General features: G+C 35.9%; 1 protein-coding gene across 1 annotated transcript in view; it reads right to left on the bottom strand.

Moving 5' to 3' along the window:
- LOC105261833 (kielin/chordin-like protein) overlaps positions 1-6,237 on the bottom strand; it is a 209,682-nt gene extending 203,445 nt beyond the window's left edge. The window contains exons 1-2 of the transcript XR_009342491.1: positions 5,185-6,237; positions 636-1,211 (exon numbers count right to left, since the gene is read on the bottom strand). The gene's annotated coding sequence lies outside the window, so the exon portion shown is untranslated. The remainder of the gene's footprint in view (positions 1-635; positions 1,212-5,184) is intronic.
- Positions 6,238-15,461: the final 9,224 nt, after the last annotated feature.

The raw sequence follows: 15,461 nt of genomic DNA, 5'->3' as shown, positions 1-15,461 counted from the left end.
TTTTCTATGGCAAAAAAATCCACCTCAGTTCCTGAGCGAATTTTTTTCTATGGCAAAAAATCCACCTCAGTTCCTGAACGAATTTTTTTCTATGGCAAAAAAATCCACCTCAGTTCCTGAGCGAATTTTTTTCTATGGCAAAAAAATCCACCTCAGTTCCTGAGCGAATTTTTTTCTATGGGAAAAAAAATCCACCTCAGTTCCTGAGCGAATTTTTTTCTATGGGAAAAAAAAATCCACCTCAGTTCCTGAGCGAATTTTTTTCTATGGGAAAAAAATCTACCTCAGTTCCTGAGCGAATTTTTTTCTATGGAAAAAAGTCTCCTCAGTTCCTGAGCGAATTTTTTTCTATGGAAAAAAGTCTCCTCAGTTCCTGAGGAAATTTTTTTCTATGGAAGAAAGTCTCCTCAGTTCTTGAGGAAATTTTTTTCTATGGAAAAAAGTCTCCTCAGTTCCCGAGGAAATTTTTTTCTATGGAAAAAAAATCCACCTCAGTCCCTTAGCGAATTTTGTTGCTATGGAAAAAAGTCTCCTCAGTTCCTGGGCGAATTTTTTTCTAATTTAACATTAATTAAGTATGAAGTAAAGTAAGAAGTTAAAACTATATAAATAAAAAAAAATATTAAATATCTTACCTTTTTTTTGGTATTTCAGAATTTATGCAATTTTTTTAATTTAATTTTTAAATTAATTATATATAATTTTTTTTTTTTGGTTTAAATTTATTTTTTTTTTTTGTATTTTTTTACTATTTTTTATATATTTTTTTTTATTCTCTCTCATTTATCCATTTATCCACGAACTTCTTTTTTTATATTATTTCAAAATTTCATTTAATTTTTTTCCATTATTTGCCTCATTCCGTTGCCGTTTATCTTATCTTACATAAATACAACGTGTTTAACTAGTGGTTAATAGGTTTTTTTTTCTAACTTTATCTCGTTTTTTTTTTCTGTTAAAAGTGCGTATTCGAATGTTTTTTTATTCGTTCGTTTCGATTCCGCGTTCTTTTTTATCTGCGAAGGAAAAAAAATAGTAATATTTTTTCCGTAATGGCCTTAGTGTTTTTTGGTATGGCATAGGCCTTTTTGTAGCGTTGAGAAGGTTTCCTTCTTCGTTCTAACTATAGGCTATTGATAAAGTTAAGGTATTTTTGTGTTTTTTTATTTTTTTTGCTTTGGTTGTTGTCAACGAAATCAGCGATTAGGAATCTGAAAAGGAAAAAACAAAAAAAAGATAAATTGATAAATGTTAGTTGTTGTTTAAGGGTAGGTAGGAGGGTAGGAAGACAATCAGAAGAGAAGTTTTTGGAAATAAATTTCAAAAACGAACTTTAGTGAATTTTATGAAAATAATTTTTAGAGAATAATTATTCCAAGATCTGAAAGCTTTTAATACGATTTTTTAAGGAATATTCTTGGATGTCGAACTTTAGTGAATTTTACGAAAATAATTTTTAGAGAATAATTATTCCGGGATCTGAAAGCTTTTAATACGATTTTTTAAGAATATTCTTGGATGTCGAACTTAAGGGAATTTTACGAAAATAATTTTTAGAGAATAATTATTCCAAGATCTGAAAGCTTTTAATACTATTTTTAAAAATATTCTTGGATGTCGAACTCTAGGGAATTTTACGAAAATAATTTTTAGAGAATAATTATTCCGGGATCTGAAAGCTTTTAATACTATTTTAGAATATATAAGAATATTCTTGGATGTCGGCCTTTGGGAAAATATTTTTTTTGTTCCAGGGAAGCCATTGTACCTAAGAGGCTCAGTAGCAGGATTTTGAAATTTCTAAGAAATTTTTTTCAAATAAAATTCCTGTTTTGGTAGTTGGTTTAGGGAGATTGACCAATTCTATTATACCCTCAGCCATATGGCTAGAGAGGGTCTATATCATTTGATAAGGTCAAAAGGTGCCTAGACCCCAGGTCTCTTTGGACCAAATCCGTTTCAGGACATTTGGAGTCGATCTAGCGATGTTCGTCCGTCCGTCTGTCAGGCTGGCAGGTGGTACGCAAGATAACTTCCGAAGGGAGCATCCGATTTGGTCCAAACTTTGTACATCCTAATATTATTATCAAACTTAGATCGAGTTCGGAAATGGGCAATATCGCTCCTTTCCTTCTTGTACATCCGCCATAAAAAGTTCGAAAATAAAAAAAAATTACTGCGTAGAAAGCGAAAGTATAAACCGATTTTGTTTCAGTGCTAGATGAGTGGAGAAAATGGACAATGGACAATATCCTACCCTCAGCCATTTTTTTTTCATAATTTTTTCTGCAATTTTTTAATTTTACTTTAAAGGACTGGGACTTTAAAATTCTTGAAGACTTGCAAAAAAATTATAAAAAAAAATCTTTTAAAGGTTCCCCTGAAAGTCCTTAAAAAATCCTAACTTTGAGACTGATAATTTTTTTCTTTAATTTTCAAGAAATCTATATTTCGAAGCTTCTGGAAATCTTGGAGGTTCTAAAATCCTGAATTTTTAAAGTCTCTAAAAATCGCAGGATGTAAAAAATATATATCCTTTGGTCTTATTAAATATTAAATTTCTAAAAATTAATAAAAACTTCAGACTGCTGTAATTTTTAAGCCACTCGTCCGACAGCTGTTAAAATTCCAGTGACAGCTCATTATATTGTTTACAAGCCGGACAAAAGCATTTTGGGGAGAATTTTCCAGAAAAAAAGTTATTCGTGTTCGGAATTCAAGCGGGATAGTGTGATTTCTTTAAATTTGGCTGGAAACGACAATCACCGTTAGAGCACTCCAGAAATGACTCAATTTACTTAGTCTATTCATCTCTGTCTGTATTTTTTTCATTTCTTGCTGTTTTGTGTGTGTGTGTTTTTTTTTTCAGATTCCAGTTATGGAACCCCCATTTGCCTTTGAGGACTTGTTAACAATTGTCATTATGCCATTTTTTTTTTATCTCCCCCTATAGATTACAGCTCTTCAAATACCCACGAGCAAATGTCAGTTTTTATCACTCGCCCGACAATTTGCAGCAAATTCAAGAAACGACCAATTTTCGTATTAAAATCAATCAACTAATTAATAGCTTCGATTAAATGGATTATAAAACATGTTTATTGAGTGGCCGGTGTTATCAAAATACCCGAAACGATTGAAACGGTTAATCGCCTACTTACAGCTCTATTGGTCTATTGGTGGTCAATTAAATAAAGTTTTGGAAAAAAATGTGTGACGTTTGGAAAAAAAAAACAAGTAAAAAAGCTGTAAGTTCGGCCGGTCCGAACTTTGAATACCCTCCGCCATTTGGAATGAATTTGGCAATTTTCAAAAAAAAAAAAAAAAATAATAATAAAATAAAATAATAAAAATAAAAAAAAAAATAAATCCGTTAAAAAATTCTGTTAAAATTTTAAAAATACCGAATGTAGCCGTCATATTATGGTCTATACGACGAAGCAAACCTGCATAGGCAACTTTTGTCATAAGCTATTACAATATTCAAATAAGAAACTTGAAAAAAATCGGTGTGGCTAAGATCATCAAAATACCGAATATAGGGCATGGGAGCAACAGCAAAACGTGGACCTGCACAGACAATTTTCTTTCATAGGCTGTAGTATCCCCTGCGAACTTTAAATACCAAATTTTAAACAATTCCGGTTAATAATGTCGCTAAAATCAAAAATATGGGGGCTATACGAAGACATGAACCTGCACAGACAATTTTCTATCATAGGCTGTAGTATCCATTACGAACTTCAAATATCAAATTTGAAACAATTCCGGAGAAAAAATTCGCTAAAATTATCAAAATACAGAATATCTGCAGGTAATGTTATATGGGGGCTATACGAAGACGTGAACCTGCACAGACAATTTTCCGTCCTAGGCTGTAGTATCCATTGCGAACTTCAAATGCCAAATTTGAAACATTTCCGGTGAATAATGTCGCTAAAATCACCAAAATACCGAATATTGGGAGGTATCGTTATATGGGGGCTATACGAAGACGTGGACCAGCAGCGACAATTTTCTGTCATGGGCTTTAGTATCCATGGCGAATCTTAAATACCAAATTGGAAACATTTCCGGTGAATAATGTCGCTATAATCACCAAAATACCGAAAAAGGGAGGTGCCCTTATATGGGGGCTATACGAAGACGTGGACCTGCACAGACAATTTTCTGTCACAGTTTGTAGTATCCATTACAAGCTTCAAATACCAAAGTTGGAACAATTCCGGTGATAAATGTCGCTATAATCACCAAAATACCGAATATCGGGAGGTACAGTTATATGGAGGCTATACGAAGACGGGGACCTGCACAGATAGTTTTGTTTCATAGGCTGTAGTATCCATTACGAACTTCAAATACCAAATTTGAAACAATTCCGGTAAATAATGTCGCTAAAATCATCAAAATACCGAATATCGGAGGATACCTTTACATGGGGGCTATACGAAGACGGGGACCTGCAGAGACAATTTTCTGCCACAGGCTGTAGTATCCATTACGAACTTCAAATACCAAATTTGAAACAATTCCGGTGAAAAATGTCACTATAATCACCAAAATACCGAAAAAGGGAGGTGCCCTTATATGGGAGCTATACGAAGACGTGGACCTATACAGACAATTTTCAGTTAGAGGCTGTAGTATCGATTGCAAACTTCAAACACCAAATTTGAAACATTTCCGGTGAATAATGTCGCTTAAATCATCAAAATACCGAATATCGGGGGGTTGCGTTATGTGGGAGCTATACGAAGACGTGGGCCTACAGGGACAATTTTCTGTTATAGGCTGTAGTATCCATTGCGAACTTCAAATATCAAATTTGAAACATTTCCGGTGAATAATGCCGCTAAAATCATCAAAATACCGAATATCGGGAGGTATCGCTATATGGGGGCTATACCAAAACGTGGACTTTCGTGGCCCATTTTCAATACCAAAAGTCCTGCGGACATAATACATATTTGAGTAAAATTTTATCAACCTACTTCATTTCGTTCGGAAGCTAGGGTGATTTCCAAAGAGGGACAGACGCACGGAGATCGCTAAATCGCCATAGAATTTTATGCTGATCAGGAATTTAAATATTTTGTGGGGTCTAAAATGTATATTTCGAGGTGTTACAAACGGAATGACAAACTTAATATACCCTCCATACTATGGTGGAGGGTAAAAACTTACATTTTCCAAAAGCTGTCGAACCAGAAATATGATGACCGGCTGGCAGGCAGGCAACTTCACGGCAAACACCTGTCAATTTTGAACTAATTTATGCAACGAAGATCAATTAACAAGTTTTCGTTGTTGTTGTTGTTGTTGCTTGGAACGCCACACCACACTAAGCTGGGGATATGGGGCGTTGAAGTTGTAAAAAAATGTTAGAGGGAGGGGGGATCGTCACTTCAATTTGTAATTTTTCACACAGGCAATTTATGCCATTGCTGATATCGGCCTGTCTGTTTGCGCTAACGGCGACATTCACGCAGCCCGAGTGTTGTTGTTGTTGTTTTTTATTTTTTTTTTCGCTGTGAACTATTTTTGTTGTTTTGTGAGCGTCACACCAAACAAACGCCGAATTTTTTTTTGGGGGGAGACCTCGTTCGTTTTTTCGATTTTTCGTTTGATTTGTTTATTTTTAAAATTAGACGTTTCACACAACCACTTTGACACAGGTTTCAAAACAACAAAAAAAAATTTTTTTTTTTTGGTTAAATTTTTTTTTACCAATTTCTTGGCTCTACCTTTATTTGCTTTTTCTGTTTCCAACGAAGTTGAAATCTTCAGACTTTGGAATATTTACTTTTTTTTGTGGTCTTCGACGATTTTTATTTGTTTTGTTTTGCTATAATTTTTCCAATCAATTAAATAGCGACGACGCCGCTTAAGCTCAGACACACACGCACGCACTCACTGGCGTTAAAATTCAAAAGCGAGCGACGCTACGAACTTGGAACTTGGCTGGAAGTGATCGCGCGCGTCTTTTTTTCTTTATTTTTTCCAATCGACACAAATATGCCAAACATTCACTATTTGATTAATTTATTAGCTCGACATTAATTGGCTGGATATTTATCGTTTGTTAAACGAACGATTATACAACATCAAAAGCGAGCTGTAGAGCGACGGAGCGAAGACGGAGCAATAGCAGAGCACGGCACACACTATTTCAGAAAAAAAAAAAAAAACAGCCGGTCAAAAAATCGTAATAAAATGGCCAAAATTCACACACACACACACACACCAATTTAATGCCAAAAACCTATTTTTTTTGTATTTTCTAAAAATCAGATCATTTACGAGCCAAAGCGAAACGAAGAAAATCACGCGTAAAAAGTACCTCTGCGACGGGCGGATTCAATGAAACTAAATTCATCACAACAAGTTCAATTGAACGAAACACATTTGCCGGCCCTATCTCCAAACCAACAACAACACCAACAACAATAACAACACCAACAACAGCAGCCAACACAATCTAACCAAAAAATATACCCATTATGGCTGGTGGCTCTCAGTGGCAAAACATAATTGTTGTGGGGAGAATGTGGCCTCTCCATTTGAGTGATCGTTGAGTGAAAGCCCCCCAAACACACACAAAGCTTTTATTTCTCTCCTCCCAGAGATCAGCCAATAACTCTTGACTAGAGAGATCACTTGAAATTTACTCACAAGGTGGTTTGTTAAATCTCTCTCTCTCTCCATTGAGTGGGAAAATCATGGGAGCGAGAGTAAGAAACCAAGAGAAAGATGGCTCCAAAAGCTCTGTGAAAAAAATTACCGGTAAGCCGGTGAATTGGCAAAAGAAAAAAAAGGCAACAATATAGGGTTATAAAATAAGAATATTAAACAAAAAAATATTTTTTTTTTAATTTTTGTAAGCGTTTCTAAAATAATTTGCTGTCCTTGAGGGCGTTTAAAAAGTGTTCTCCATATTTTTCAAATAATTTGCTGCCCTTGACGGCTTGCAGACTTTTGTGAAAAATTATTTTTGTTGGGTAAATATTATTTTACAGGGTAAGATAAAAAACGGCAACAAAGTCAAACGCCATACCTAGTATGGCGGGTATTTTAAGTTTGTCATTCCGTTTGTAACACCTGGAAATATACATTTTAGACCCCAAAAAGTCTATCTATTCTTGATCAGCAGAAAATTCTATGTCGATTTAGCCGTTTCGTCTGTCCGTCTGTGGAAATCACCCTAGCTTCCGAACGAATTGAAGTAGATTGATAAAATTTTACTCAAATGTATATTATGTCTGCAGGACTTTTGGTATCGAAAATGAGCCATGTAGGTCAACGTTTTGATATAGCCCCCATATAAGGGTAACTCCCGATATTCGGTACTTTGATGATTTTTGGGACAATATTCATCGGAATTGTTTCAAATTTGCCATTTGAAGTTTGAAATGAATGACTACAGCCTAAGACAAACAATTGTCTGTGCAGGCCCACGTCTTCGTATAGCCCCCATATAACGGTACCTCCCTATATTCGGTATTTTGATGATTTTATCTTTATTGTTCAGCGGAATTGTTTCAAATTACGCATTTAGAATTCGCAATGGGTTCTACAGTCTGTGACAGAAAATTGTCTGTGCAGGTCCAAGTCTTCGTATAGGCCCCATATATCAGTACCTCCCTATATTCGGTATTTTGACGAGTTTAGGTACCCACAGAAATGGTTTGAGATATCGTATTTGAACTTCGTAATGGATGCTATAGCCTATGACAGAAAATTGTCTATGCTGGTCCAGGTCTTCGCACAGCTCCGATATAACGGTACCTCCCTATATACGATATTTTGATGATTTTAGCTACATTATTCATCGTTTATTTTAAGTTTTCGAATTTGAATATGGTAATGGCCTACGACAAACAGTGCCTATGTAGGCCAACGTCGTATAGACCCCAATATAACAGCTATATTTGGTATTTCTAAAATTTAAACAGAATATTTTATTGATTTTATTTTTTGAAAATTTCCAAATTCGTTCCAAATGGTGGAGGGTATTCAAAGTTTGGCCCGGCCGAACTTACTGCTTTTTAACTTGTTAATTTTGCAATCGATTAAAAAAGTTCTCTCCATGTTTTTAAAATAATTTGAGGGCTTGCAGACTTTTGTTGAAAAAATATTGTATACGGCCTTGCAGATTTTTTATACCCTCCACCAAACACTGCAACCAACTTCAGACTGCTGTCATTTACAAGGCACTCGTCCGACAGCTGTTAAAATTATTCCAGTGGCAGCTCATTATATTGTTTACAAGCGTTCGGAAACATTTTGGTGAGAATTTTCCAGAAAAAATTTTATTCGCGATGGAATTTAAGTGGCTATCGTTAGAGCACTCCAGCATTTAAATGTGAATAATTTTTTTGGGTCTCATAACTTTGCTCGTTACCGTGATACTGGTAGCTTAGCCCGACGTCAGGGAAATGGACGGAAGAAAACTGCAACATCAGCAGAAATGGTTCGAAAAGTAAAGAAGCGAAGCGACTTCATCGAAACCCACGTTGTAGTGGCCGAAAAATGGATCGTGAGCTGAACATAGCGCAATATTCCATATTCCATTCGGCAAATATTAAAAAATGAGCTCGGGGTAAGGCCATTGAAATTACAAAAAGTGCATGAACTTACACCGCAAGAGAAAGAAACTAGACTCAAAAGAGCTAAAGAGTTTCTTTGCTTGGCCGAAAGTGGTGAACTGCCGAATCCTACTTGGTTTTCTCCGATGAAAAACCATTCGTTGTCCAGCAGTTTGTAAACAAACAAAATGATAGTGTTTATTTGCCAAAGAGTTAGGTTACAAAATTAGGTTCCTCTCTTCATTTCCTTCGCACAATGGCCACCAAAATCTCCGGATACCAATCCGTTGGACTATTGTGTCTGGAGTATGTTTGAAAGCAAGGTTGGCAGGTACTAAAAATACCAAAGTGTCGATCACCCCCAGCAAGCGCTTCGCTGGGTCCAAAATACCGCAGAGCAACATTCGGACAGCGTATGAAGGTTTCATTAGCCGTTTGAAGGCCATAATTCGTGCCAAAGGTGACCAATTCGAACAAATCTAAAGATATTCTAAAAATTTAAGCTATTTCCGACATTTTTGCTTTCATTTAATAAAATGTAAAAATTATGGCCTTTGACTTTGTTGCAGTTTTTTTTATCTCACCCTGTATATATTCTTGATCAGCATTATATTTTATGTCGATTTAACGATGTCCGTCAGTCTGGCTGTCTCTACGTTTGCGGTAATCATTCTAGCTTCCGAATGAATTGAAGTAGGTTGATAAAATTTAACTCAAATGTTTATTATGTCTGCAGAACTTTTGCTGTTGAAAATGGGCCATGTAGGTCCACTTCTTCGTATAGCCCCCATATAACGTTACCTTCCTATTTTCGATATTTTGATGATTTTAGCTACATTTTGCAATGGAATTGTCTGAAAATCAAGGAGTTCTTTCTGAGTGCTTCACCGCTCGAAAGAGAATTGTTTATATAGGTCCACGTCTTCGTATAGCCACCACATAAGAGTACCTCTTGATATTCGGTAATTTGGTGATTTTAGCAAGATTTTTTACCGGAATTGTTTCAAATTTGGTATTTGAAGTTCGTACTGTATACTACAGACTATGACAGAAAATTGTCTGTGCATGTCCACATCTTCGTATAGCCGGCACCTTCTGACATTCGGTATTTTAATGATTTTAGGGACATTATTCCCTGGAATTGTTTCAAATTTGGCGTTTGAAGTTCGTAATGGATACTACAGCCTATGGCAGAAAATTGTCAGTGCAGGTCTACGTTTTGGTATAACCTCCAATTATCTGTACCTCCCGATATTCAATATTTTGATTATTTTAGCAACATTATTCACCGATTTTTATTATATATATATATATTAATTATTTATTTATATATATATATATATATATATATATATATATATATATATATATATATATATATATATATATATATATATATATATATATATATATATATATATATAATTGCTTATGACAAAATTTGCATATGCAGGTCCATGTTGTCGTATAGACCCTAATATAATGGCTACATTCGGTATTTTTAAGATTTTAACTGAATTTTTAGTGGATGAAATTTAGTTTTGAAAATTTCCAAATTCATTCCAAATGGCGGGGAGTATTCAAAATTCGGCCTGGCCGAACTTACAGCTTTTTTTCTGTTTTTTTTTTTTTCCAAATTAGTTATTGACTTATTTTTAAATAAAAAATCTTTGTCCAAGTTAGCATCTATTTCGGATTTTTAAAAAAAATATTTTTATTTAAAATTAGTTTCTTAGCTTTTTCTGCATTGAAGAGACCATGTCTAATTCTCTTCGACCTGTGTATTGTAAATATGAGCTTTGGCAGATTAAGTTTTCTATGTTCTCTGGCAAAAAAAAGTTCTCTCCAAAAATTTAAAGTAAACATAAAAAACTATGTTTCTCAAAAAAACTATCAAAGCTTTTGCTTGGCTTTTAAGAGAAGTTCATGGCATTGCCATAAACTTTATGGAGACGTCAAGCTTTTCACATAAAAAGACCAGCTAATCATTGTAACTTAATGTTTTACCATCGCAATTTCCCCCCAAGTAATTTTTATCGCTTATCACTTCTCCCCACCAAATGCCATTTCACGAATAACAGATTTTCCAGGAGCAGCACAATTTTTCCGCTTCTATCTATCAGCATGAATCAATATTTATGGACAGAAAATCGTTTCTTGTTATTTCAGCAAATGGATGGATAATATTTTTCCTTTGCAATTTTATTGAATTATGTGTCCAAGTAGAGGAGAGAGAGAGAGGGGGAGAGGGAGAAAGAGAGAGTGAACTTGTGGCGCCACTTGAAGGGAGGGAGAAGAACAAAAAACAGGTGTGGGTGTGAAAATTTTGGGGAAAAGGAGGAAATTATGGAAGCCAGTAAGGAAAGGTCAAAAGCCGAGCGGAATTGGGAATTTATCTGAAGTAGATCATACCAACTATGAACCTAACATGCATGGCTTAAGAGTAGTCACAATTCGGGAACTATATCCAATTCTGAATCGATTTTCAAAAAAAAAAAAAAAATTGATGGAGGCTTTTGTACCTCAATTACCAGATAACATTGCTGTGTAATGATATGACTTCGATAAGAATTATATAAAAAAATATTTAATCCAACAATAGCAATATACCGGTCCGAGATTCATCAAAAGGAAAAATTCGGTTGAATATGAAAAAATCTATTCAATTTGGTCAGATATTCCATATATGGTGGACAATAACCGTAAAAACGGATGAAGATGTCTATCGAAGGTATATAAAAATCTCAACCGATCTCGATAAAATTTGGCAGTGGTATCTTCGAGCTGTATCTGATGGCCGGTATCAAATATTCTTTTTGTGGAGTGAATATTACCCATGTAAGGGCCTTTAACAGCAAGTCGGATGCAACATATATATGGGAAGCTATAGCTCCCGATGAACCGATTTTCTCCAAATTTGATGCACTTACTTCTAGACTGAATTCGGTCAGATGTACCAAGTTTCAGGTCATTTGGACCATTTGGTGCACAATTAACCTGAAATCGGATAAAGAGATTTATGAACCGATTTTGATAAAATTTGGCTGAGACATTTCTGAGCTGTATCTGATATCTGGTACCAAATATCATTGTTGTGGAGTGAATATTACGCATGTGAGGGACTTAAACCCTAAATATACTTGGTTCTAGAATGAATTCTGTCCGAAATGCGGAAATTGAGGTCATTTGGACTGATATTGGCAATTTAGTGCACAATAAACCTGAAATCGGATAAAGAGATATATGGAAGCTATACCTAAATCTGAGCCGATCTCGATCAAATTTGACAGAGGTATTTCCGAGGTATTTCCGAGTAGTTGCTTCTACACTAAATTCGGTCGGATGTGCCAAAATTCACTTCGTTTGCATTGATGTTGGTCATTTAGTGCACAATTAATTCGAAATCTGTTGAAGATATACAGGGAGAGATGAAGAAACAGTTCGTTCCAAATGGTGGAGGCTATTCAAAGTTCGGCCGGGCCGAATTTACAGCTCGTTTACTTGTTTTTCATAAAAATTTCCATTTTTCAGATGAGACCTGTGGAAGGTCTCCTAGCATTGGAGGTGATGTGGAAATTTTTTTAAGCAAAAAAGAAGTGGAAAAGCTCTTCTAAATACAGCAACATTTTTGTAAGCTCCCACAGATGTCATACCTTCTATTGTCATACCCCCGCACCTCATTTTTTCACAAAATTTTTCAATTTTCAAAGAGATCTGTGGAGGGTCTCCTAGCTATGGAGGAGCTGTGTGATTTTTTCCAAGGTAGAAAGAACTGTAGAATGGCTTCTAAGTATTGGAAAGTCTGAATGTTTCCGAATGCGCCTTATCTTCCCTTGTCGCTTTTCATACCCTCTGCCTAATTTTTTCCCAAAATTTTCCAAATTTCAAATAAGACCTGTGGAGGGTCTCCTAGCTATGGAGGAGCTGTGGAATTTTTTTTCAAGGAAGGAAGAACTGTTGAATGGCTTCTAAGAATTGGAAAGCTCTTTAGGCTCCAATAGGTTTCCTATTTTTCCTTGTCATACTCCATACCTCATATTTTCCAAAATTTTCCAATTTTCAAATAAGACCTATGGAGGGTCTCCTAGCCATGGAAGAGCTCTGAGAGTTTTTTCCAAGTACGGGAGAACTGTGGAATGGCTTCTAAATATTGGAAAGTCTGAATGTTCCCGTAGACGTCTTATTTTCCCTTGCATACCAAACCCCCCCTCCCTCCATAAAAACCGTTCTATCACATTTTTTCCCAAAAAATTCCAATTTTCAAAGGAGACCTGTGAAGGGTCTCCATGGGGGGCTGCGGGAGTTTTTCCAAGTTAGGAAGAACTGTGGTATGGCTTCTAAGTATAGGGAGAACTTGTAAGTTCCCACAGGTGTCTTATATTTCCTTGTTATACCCTCTGCCTCATTTTTCTCCTAAAAAAATTACCAATTTTCAAATAAGACCTGTGGAGCGTCTCCTAGTCATTGAGGAGCTGCGGGAATTTCTGCAAGTAAAGAAAAGCTGTGGTATGGCTTCCAAGTATTGGAAAGCTTTGGAAGTTCCCGTAGGTGTCTTATCTTCCCTTGTTATACACTCTGCCACATTTTTTTCCCAAAAATTCACCAGTTTTCAAATGAGACATGTGGAAGGTCTCATAGCCATGGAAGAACTGTGGTAAGGCCTCTAAGTATAGGAATGCCTTGAAAGTTCCCATAGGTGTCTTATCTTCCCTTGACCCTTGCCAAACCCTCTGCCTAATTTTTTTTCCCAAAATTTTCCAATTTTTAAACGACACCTCTGAAAGGTCTCCTAGCCTTGGAAGAGCTGTGAGAGTTTTTCCAGGTAAAGAAAAAATGTGGCATGGCTTCCAAGTATTGGAAAGCTTTTTAAGCTCCCATAGGTGTCCTATCTTCTCTTGGTACCTCATTTTTTCGCAAAATTTTCCAATTTTCAAAAGAGACCTGTAGGTGTCCATAGGTGTCCTATCTTCCCTTGTCATAACCCTATCTCATTTTTCCCCAAAAATTTTCAAATGACACCTATGAAGAGCCTCTTAGTTATGGAAGAACTGTAGGAGTTTAATTTACCGTGGGAGTTTTTCCAAGTAAGAAAGAATTGTGGTAAGGCTTCTAATTATTAGAAAGTCTGGAGATTCCCGTAGGTGTCCCACCTTCCCTTGTCATACCCTCTGCCTCATTTTTCCCAAAAAAAAAATACCAATTTTCAAATGAGACCTGTGAATGGTCTCCTAGCCCTGGAAGAACTGTGGTAAGGCCTCTAAGTATAGAAAAGCCTTGAAAGTTCCCGTTGGTGTCTTATCTTCCCTTGACCCTTGCCATACCCTCTGCCTAATTTTTTCCCAAAATGTTCCAATATTCAAATGACACCTCTGAAAGGTCTTCTAGCCATGGAAGAGCTGTGGAAGTTTTTCCAAGTAAAGAAAATATGTGGTATGGCTTCTAAGTATAGGAGAGCCTGGAAGTTCCCTGGAGAGCCTGGAAGTTCCCATAGTTTTCTTATCTTCCGTTGTCATACCCCCTGCTCTGATTTTTTTTTTCACAAAATGTTCCAATTTTCAAATGAGACCTGTGGACCTTTTCATCTTCTGCCTCATTTTTTTCCCTAAAATTTCGCAATTTTTAAATAAGACCTGTGAAGGGTTTCCTAGCCATGCGGGAGCTGCGGGAATTTTCCAAATAAGAAATAACTGTGGTATGGCTTCTAAGTAGAGGATAGCCTTGGAAGTTCTTCTCTTGTCTCCTCATTTTTTCCCAAAATTTTGCAATTTTCAAATGAGACCTGTGGAGAATTTTCCAGCCATGAAAAGTGTCTTATCTTCCCTCCCCTGCCTCATTTTTTTTACAAAATTTTCCAATTTTTAAATGAGACTAGTGGAGGGTCTCCGAGCTATGGAAGAGCTTTGCGAGTATCCATAGGCATCTTATCCTCCCTTCTCATACCTTCCGTCTCATTTTTCGCCAAAAATTTTCCAATTGCCAAAAATTACAACAATTGCAAACAGCAATGACCTCCCAAGGCGCACCAAGTTCCAATCTTTTCTTTTTTTTTTCTCCTCTCCACCCAAAAATAATGGTTCGAAGATGCCTTTCAGAAAAAAAGAATAAAAAAATCCGAAGATGGAAATGAAATAAAAATTGAAAGAAGATGAAATGTTAAGTGTTTCCCGAAAAGAAAAAAATTATGAGCAGTCAATCAGTTCTCATTGATTGTGACGCTGACTGATGTTTGAGGCGGCCGGGTTGAAGACAGTGGCGATGGCAGGCAGATGATTGGTTGAAGACAATGATGTTGACATTGTGACGTTGGCGTTTGACTTTGCCAATCCAAATAAGGAAGACAAGGAATGATGTTATTGTTGTTTGTTTTTTCTTGGCAAGCGAACCAAAATATCAATAACGTTAAAAAAAAAAATGTTGCAATCTTTGGGTTACAGGCCATTCGTTACAGGCAAATTATTTTTATGATGGCCATTTATTGAAATTTTAAATCATTTACAGTTATCTGGGGCGGGCCATATAGGTGTGTATTTATGTGTGTGGGCGTTCTCTGCCAACAAATAAGGTAATAATCTGCACAAATGTAAATCTCATCCAAAGGAAAATATTTAAATTCTTTTTTTTTCACCGTCCCCCGAAGCGTGTGGGATGCCAAGAAATTGGTGCTCTTGTGATAACGGGCATCGCGAACATGACACACATGATGGGTAATTAGCGTTTAATTTTTTTTCCTCTTCTTTCAGATTTCTTGGGTGTTTATTTATTTCATTTACATTTGACTTAAGATAACATTTAATTTTTTTCGTTTGTTGCCGTTGGTCTATAAAAGCATGCAATTAAGTCAATATTGTGTTCCACATTAAGTGCGATAGCTGGATG

This window comes from Musca domestica, unplaced genomic scaffold (assembly GCF_030504385.1).
Source record: "Musca domestica strain aabys unplaced genomic scaffold, Musca_domestica.polishedcontigs.V.1.1 27, whole genome shotgun sequence".
NCBI lineage: Eukaryota > Metazoa > Arthropoda > Insecta > Diptera > Muscidae > Musca > Musca domestica.
This window is presented reverse-complemented; position numbering and strand designations above follow the sequence as displayed.